Genomic DNA, 8,760 nt, shown 5'->3' with positions numbered 1-8,760 from the left:
AAGGTGCAGACTAAACTGTTAATTTACGAGGGGCGCGGACGAGAAGAAGAAGTGAGAGAAATTGTCAACTCATTTCCACGTGACGCGCCGAGGGGAGAGACGAGTTGGGAAAAAAAATGCCGGGTCATTGTCGGGGTGGATCAGCTTCAGTGGGTCTCCATGGAATAATTTGGAGGGTGATACTCAAATCTGGAAACAATCGAGTGGAGAATAACTCGGGGTTCAGGGAAAAAGTAGCCTCTATGGGCGACGGTGGATAGGTTTTTTTGGAGACATTGGAAATAATGGGCGCGCTGGGAGGGAAAATTAAGACCAGTTCCTGTTGTGGGGATTTTTTGAATGAACATGGGAGTTTTTTGGAGAAGAACATAATTTTGGACATCACACTCTGTTGGTGGGGGAACGCCGGGGGATTATTATGCAGGAGGAATGTGTTGACGATGAAGAAATATTATTTTCGGAAAATAAATAGATTGCTTCGGTGAGAAAAAATTTAGTGGCGAAGCGGTGAAAGGGTTTCAGTCGACAGAGCTCTCAGCTGGGTTTTTGAGGAATATCTCTGAATCTAAGGGAGATGGCGAAATTTTCGTAACTACCTTTTTTGTAGAGCGAATTTAGAGCTACAAAAAAAGTTCTGAGAAAAATTTTGCTATCCGCTTTATATTCCGACATATTTCCTAAAAACTGACTAATAGTCGAAATTTACTTGAACCGGTTTATCGCTTCGGTATTGAATTAGTTCGGCTGGAAAATTATATTTTCCACGTGAGAATATTCGATGGAGTGGAGCAGATTTACTTGAGGAAAATTAACCAACTTGATAGGAGGAAATTTAATGTCTAACAAAAATTCATTAAATTTTATGAATAAATTCCCAATGAATGGAATTAATTCACTAAATTTAATGAGTAAAATGGAATAATGAATTAATTGCCAAAAAAATCATCATCATCATCATTTATTCATTGTTTTAACTTACATAGCGTTTTACAACGGAGATAGGAGTCAGACAGTCCTGCGTAATATTTTATTACAATTTCCGTCTATTTACAAGTTTCAGAAATTTTTGTTTTTTTGTGTTTATATGGCCGGACGTTAGTGTACTACAGTTTTCTTCACATACAAACGTTTTTCTCATGTTTTAATATGCCATAATTGACTCATTTTGGTAAAGAAGAAGTGGAGTCTTATATTATCGTCTTTCCTAGTCGCATTAAGAATAATTTTGAAGGTCTCACAACCATCAGTTGTATATTGAGTTTTAGCTGAGAATATTGATCTGCTCTCAATGAACTTGGTACATTCAGCTAGGACGTATAAATTATTCTGGGAAGGTTGAGAACAATTCGAGAACAAAAAAAATCGTCCCCTCGAAATTATTTAATATTGCCAAGAAGTTGGATGAACAAGAACTCCAGATAATTCCCAACCGAGAGCATTTTTTCGGGTGCCTCGCCACGAATAAGTGACCAACAAATAAAAACAAGTCTTGGAAAAAGGAAACAAGAGCCCTCCTTTCCTTAATGGATCCAAAAATTACCATTACTCATCTCATATTGAACTTATTGGAGCCCCTCGATACTGGCACGAGTCCTAATTGATCCTGTTGGCCAAAACCATACATCCCCCCCTCCTCGGAAACCCAATAACTCTTGGAGTATACCCCGAGTGGAGTGTGTCCGCTCGATAAGCCCCGAGCCATCCAGAACCATAAATTCCAACTTTTCCGTAAATTTGTCAGCATTACACAGCACACATTTGTGTATACTTGACCCATGATGAAAAATCTTCTCTCGACAATGAAAATTTTTCAGTATAATGCCTCCAGTTACCACCTGTCCCCCATTTTAGGTGGCATCATTGAACGGAAAAATTCAGCCATCTTGTTGGTGTCTTGGTGTCTCTTTAGCGTCACTCAATGGGCATGAAAAAAAAATGAAATGCACAATGAAAATTTGTCTCCGGCGTATTTGACGCGAAAAGTTGGATTGAAAAGGGCCCTGCGGTGTATCTCCACTGTGTCCTGGGCTCTTAGGATCGGCCTCTCTCTTTATTCCACTGTTGCCCACACCATTTTCAGCGTAAATTTTCTGCTTTGTTAGACACCGCCCGTGGATTTTTACTGTTTGTCTGTTTCCAACCTCCTTTTATTTTCATTCTCCTCTTTTCACACGTATAAACCACCGTAGGTGCTGCGTCTTTTCCCGAAGGTGTGGATAATCCTGGGCTATTCGGTTAAATTCAAAGCTAAAATACCTAAATATTTCCAACGATCGCATCCTGATTTATTATTTTCTTCCATTATGCAGGGGTGCATTCACGTGTGAATTACGTGGAGAAGAAAAAATTGATTCAGGTCTTCTCGGTTTGAGGTTCGTCGATACTCACTGAGGTATGAAAATTTCGTCTGTTGAAAATGCTCGTCTGAATTTTTTGTGAAAATTCCAGAAATTTTTATCGTGTGCCAGTTCCAGGGAAATTGATGGAAATCTTGTCATTGAAAAATCAAATATTCCATTGATTTTCTGTTCAAATGATCTAAAAATCGATAAAATACTTGATTTTTCACTTCAGTTATTTTGTGAAAATTGAGAAAAATCATGAAAATTCAGGGAAAAACGGAAAATTCATGTCATTTTGTTTTTGAATATTCATATTCCACGAAAATTCAATCAAGTTGGGAAATTTCCGTCTCACTCCCACTGAAAACTCATGAATTTTCGTGAATTCTATTTAAAACTTGGACTTTCATCATCAGCTATGCTTCGACAGTAATTCATATTTTAATTTTTCAAATTTTCATATTTATTCTAAAATTCGGCTTCCTTCGATAACTCGAAAAGCAATTGTTTAAAATCATTCATTGACGATTAAAAAAATCGTTTTGATCAATATCAATAGTAATGTTTTTGGCTCGAATGTTGAAAACGAATAGTTAATATCAGACTTTTAAAACAAAACGTTATCAAAATTGAAGTCCAAACTGAAGAGATGAAAACAATTTTTTATTAAGTGTCTGTTAATATGATTGAATCTAAGATGACTGAATTTGTCGTCCTAACATAAATAAATGCAACAGATAAATTATAAAAAATTTCGAAATCCTTGATCACAAAAAAAAATTTCTAGAAGAAAACATGTACATTGCTCTTCGCAATTAATGTAAACTCATGAATAATTGGTACTGTCCCCGCCTAATCCACCACCCAAGATCTCGATAAACAATATTCCGTGCCATGTAGATGGCGCGCGATAAGCCGTAAGCCTCTCAGTAAATAGAGGGACCCAAACTTACGGTGGATCTGATCCTAGACAAACAGGCTCAAGATACTCTAATACTTTCAATACATAACCGAGAAAGGAAAGAAGAGATAATAGGTGAAACAGGAAAACTTCCTCCGGCATCGAGAGATCTAACAAAGCGTGAAATATCTCAGCTGTAAATGGGAGAATATTTCTGACGCAAATGGTTCTCACAAAGCAGTATACTTTGGGGAAGAAAAATACGTCGGGGTTTCCGTGCTTTCACGCCTGTCTCGATCTTTTGTCATGTATTTCAGATTTTGGGGAATTGCGAGAGCCGAGGATTGGGTATTTTTCAGCTCGATTGCAATCGAATAAACGAAATATTTACTCCCGGAAGCTGCGCTGCGAGGGGAACAAATGGATTTTGGACCAGGGATAGCCAAATTTGTAATATTTTATTACAGTTAATATTGCAGCCCCTAATTAGATAACATCACTCTCGAAATTTTTTGAGCACTTAAGTATCATCAACTCAAATATTCAAATTTTCAACTATTTCATCAATCAATAATTTGAGGTGGGAAAATTGACGATTAGTTGTGTGATCGAAAATCCCCTTTCAAGAAATTTGAATTATTCACTTAGTAATAAATTTACAGTTTCATATCAACAAATTTTAAATATATCATTATTCGTAAAAATCAGATTATTAATATTTTATTATTTGAAAAATGGAATCAACATATTTTAAACCTTCAATAATGTGAGGGTCAAATCCTTGTAATATTACAGAAATTTGTTTTGGACATTCGGTTTTTATTTAAAAAGTTTAAAAAGTTTTGTCTAAAAAGTTTTTCGTTTAAAATAAAAGAAAAAATCCTTTCTATTTTTCAATTTTTGCTCATCAATTTTTCATTCTCTATAAAAAAAGCGCAGCGGAGCAGAAGTCCGACAGAACTTCCTACCGAGTTCGCTCCGTCTTTCTATGAAATTTAATCGTGCGAGTCATTTCCTCCCAAAATCAATAACTATTAAAATAGAAAAATGATTCACAGAAACTAGCCTCCAATTAATCACCCCATATTCCCCAGAATTTCTCATGCATAAGCTATCACATGCCCAATAAAATATCACTCAATTAGCCGCACCATCCTAATGAGCGGAATGCCCCATCTATTTATGACAGTCATAATCCCAACCACGGGTAGCCTTCCACTATTTTAATTCCATTAAAAAAAACACATTGGATTCAAAACCGCTGTCAATTACCTCCTCCGACTATGAGTCTCGATGACCGCGCGGATCGACAAGAGGTGAGTAGCGGAAAAAGTTTCGAGGAAGCATTAGTCCCGGCAAATAGCTTCTCGGAAATGACACTGAGTGACCGTGTAATCCACACATCTAGTCGCTGAGCGAAAAGTAGAATAAGTAGTAGTAGTAAAGTAGTTGTTTCGATTGCCTAAAACGCTTTGCGTGCCTAAAACGTCCCTTTTCCACACATTGTAATGAAAAATATCGTTCGATACTCGTGGGAAAAGTGTTTTTTGGCTCGTGGGAGTTTTATAGCACGAGCCGAAGGCGAGAGACTATAACAAAATAGTATATTTCGTAACGAGTGCAAAAAAGTGTTTTTTGGCGAGTGGGAGGTTTATATCACGAGCCGAAGGCGAGCCTAAGACGCCTAAAACGTCCCTTTTCCACACATTGTAATGAAAAATATCGTTCGATACGCGTGGGAAAAGTGTTTTTTGGCTCGTGGGAGTTTTATAGCACGAGCCGAAGGCGAGAGACTATAACAAAATAGTATATTTTGTAACGAGTGCAAAAAACATTTTTTCACGAGTTACGAACAATATTTTTCATCACAATGTGGCGGAAATTGGACTTTGAGGCCCGCGGAGCGTGCCGAAAAGTTCACTTTTCGTCACAGCGTGATGAAAAACACTATTCCACACTCGTAACGAAATATACTATTCTACCTTGATTTATCAAATCTAGGCATCACGTCAGTGTGAGAAAAGTATTTTCGTTTACGAATAAACGAAGAGGCCCATTTCGGCACGAGTTGAACGTAGCAGCAGTGACAAAAAACATATTCTTATCCCCCGGTATCCAGGTGTCGGAGTGAGCCAGAGTGCACTAATGCCGGGGATCGCACAATAACAGAAAAACATCCCGACTACTGAGGTGAATAGAAAAGGATAAAATGGCTGTGAGCGCCACCCCAACAAAATTTCATGAATAGAAAATGCTTCTATTCGCTTCTACGATTTGAACGCCAAACAATTTTCTATATTCCCGGGGTGGGCCGTGGCATATATTTCAACTCGACAATCAGCCCAACGAGACAAATACCCTTATTTGTACACATCCTGTTCATTGTCATGCGCTTATAACGCACGTTGGAGGCTTGAAGGGTGGAGTCGAAGAGAGGAATATAAAAAATCGTAGAGAGAAGCCATCAAAAAAACTTCCGGTGAAGCGTCTTTTCTCGGGGGCCATCTCCGGGGGGGGGGGGGGGACCACTCCCATAAAACAATTTTTCATGACGTATTTACCGAGGAAATTATATACACCGGACGATTGACGCTACCTGTGCGAGACAAGATTTTTGATCCAGGATGTTTTCACTATTCAATTCATTATGATTTTTTTTTGTGAATTACCCCGGATGCGCTGGGGATGCGGTGGGTGGAGCGAGACCTGACACTAATTGTCATCTCTGGGGGTCCTCAGGATGAATCCTCTGCACTTGAGAATTTGAGAGAAAATTATTTATTGGGGAGATCCAGGTTTTGCGTGAATTTTTTTTATTGCTGGATAGGATAGTTGAATGGGAAATATTAGATACGTATTTTTTTTTTTATTGTAGATTATTTATTTGTTTGTTTATTGATTGATTTATTTATTTATTTATTTATTTACAGACTCTGCAACCAAGGCCCATTAGAGTGTCAAATCAATATACATTTCTGAATAAATTGAAGGTTTTATTCAAACTTAAACTTCACTTGTATTCACATTTTTCGGGAAGTCGTAATTGTTTAAAAATGAAATTATCATCTAGATGGCGAAGAGAACTTATTTAATATTTTGGAATCAAAGAATTATTAGTGAATAGAGAAATAAAAATGAGTTTATTAATTTCGAGAATTTCGAGTAAACAATTGAAAAAAATTCGTTTACTACTTTTGATTAAATTTTTGTCTTTGTTTAAATTGATAGCAATAAAATTTCATGCAGCAACTCAATTATTAGTACAGGGGTGGGATTAGGCACCAGTACTATACACTTGACGCTGTATATTACAGATAAAGACTGCATAAAGATTCGGTAATGGCTCTAAGAGGGCATTTCCATTTCGGGAAATTGGCCCTAAAGTTGATAAGATTCCTTCTGAGTTTCTTTTTCTTTATGACTAGAGACTCTCATCGGAGAGATACGTCTCCACTCTAGGCATACCGTGTTTTTGAGGTGATTTCGGGGATAATGGCCATTCAACAATAACAATAAAATACAAAGAGGAATTTAAAAACAATTTGGGGGTCATAAAGCAGGGGGAGGTGATAAGGCGTTAGATTCAGGCGCTGCGCGGCGGGAAATCGTGGAGGCATTCGTCGAGAGACTGACGATTCCGAATTTATTGTATTTTTATTATTAAATTTTTATTTTTTATTTTATTTATCCATTCGAGCATCCATTTGATCCGATGTTACCGGACATTTAACGATCGTTTTATTATCTGAACTTCGGAGGTCGAAATTTGGTTCTCCATTCTAAACAGTTACGGGCAATTAAAATAGGAAGTTTACTTAATTAATTAATTTTTACTGAAATTTATTGCAGGAAAAATACACAAAAAAATAATTTTCTTACAATAGGCCATCGCCCGAAGGCCTTCAGCCAAGGAAGTATACTTTTTGAGAAAGTTTTCACAAATAATCGAAAAATTGCTTTCTTTGATATATTAAAGTTGATGAGATTTTTTTTTGTAGAGACTTTCGTCGAGGACATACGTCGGCACTCTAGGCATAACGTGTGTTCCGAAGTGATTTCGGGGATAACGGCCATTCAACGATATCAATAAAATACAAAGAGGAATTTAAAAACAATTTGGGGGCCATAAAGCAGGAAAGGTGATGAATCAGGAGAATCTCATGCTGCGAGGCGGAAAATTCCGGATTCCGGATTTTATTGTATTTTTATTATTAAATTTTTATTCTTCACAATACTTATCCATTTGAGCCCTATTCGACCCTACATTACCTGACGTTTTACGATTATTTCGTAGTTTAAACTTCGAAGGTCTCTCATTTAATTATCCATTCTGAATCATTAGGAAACGTTTTAAAAATCCATCAAAAATAGAAAGGCTACTTTTTGAGAGAGATTCACACAATCATTCAGTAGTATCAATTTTTGGAGATTCAAACGCTTTTTTAATTTTATTTAACAGACGTTCGATCATTCTTAATTGAACAGAAACAATTCAGTAGCGAAGTGGTAAAACGGTTTAGGTCGGCTTACCCCCCAGTTGAGTTTTTGAGAAATATTTCCGAATCTAAGGGAGATAGCGAAATTTTCCTCATAACCTTGTCAGCAGCGCTCAATTTGCTCTACAAAAAAGGTTCTCACGAAAATTGCGCTATCTCCTCTGAATTCCAAAATATTTCTGGAAAACCCAACTGAAGACTAAATTGACTTGAACCGTTTGACCACTTCGCTACTGAAAACGTCGAATGGTGCAATTCTATTTCCTGAAATTTCCCCTGAAAAACTAACCGACGTAGTCTTGAAAAATTGCCACAGAGAAGGCCCTCCCCCAGCTCCTCACCCCGAAAAATTACCCCCGACGAAAAACCTCCGGACACCCCCCATCAACCACCAAAATAACCCGCGCACATCTCTTATTTCCACTTGAGCATCACTCCCCCGAAATCTCCACACCCCGAGTGGAAATTCAAATTAGGATAGAATAAGAGACTGACCAGTAAAAACTGATTTTGATCAATTTTGGATCAGAAATGTAACGCTTGTTGGGGTCCATGCCTGGTCAAAATTCTAGGATGCGATCTTCCTGAACAGTACCGGATCCGATACGGATCTAGTCGAGATTTGACTGATCAGAATAGGATCACAATTCACTCCGCCACAATGGATACAGATACTCCATTCAGAATCTCATCAGATCCTGATCCGAAAGTCTAATCAATAAATTCCGACCAGTATGGAACCTAAAACTAATGTAGATCCAAGCTAACTGAGTGAAATTTCCACTCGGGCCGGTACGTCTTTCTTTTTCGCAATGGGGGAAGAAACAATTTGTGCGTTGAAATAAAGGCGGCACTGGTGGTCCCCGGAGGCAAAAGACTCAAGCCATATGCCAAGGGGACGCGGGACCCATTGGGCACACGGGTAATTACGAGGGATGCTCTTCTCCTCTCCTTCGGTTCCGAAGCTTTCGGCATCCTAGCGTAGGTTCTCGTGCGCCCGCCGAGCTGCGGAGTTGGGGGG

This window comes from Diachasma alloeum, unplaced genomic scaffold (genome assembly GCF_001412515.2).
Source record: "Diachasma alloeum isolate Michigan unplaced genomic scaffold, Dall2.0 Dall_scaffold_00547, whole genome shotgun sequence".
Taxonomy (NCBI): Eukaryota; Metazoa; Arthropoda; class Insecta; order Hymenoptera; family Braconidae; genus Diachasma; species Diachasma alloeum.
The sequence above is the reverse complement of the archived record's forward strand: the minus strand, read 5'-3'. Positions refer to the sequence as shown.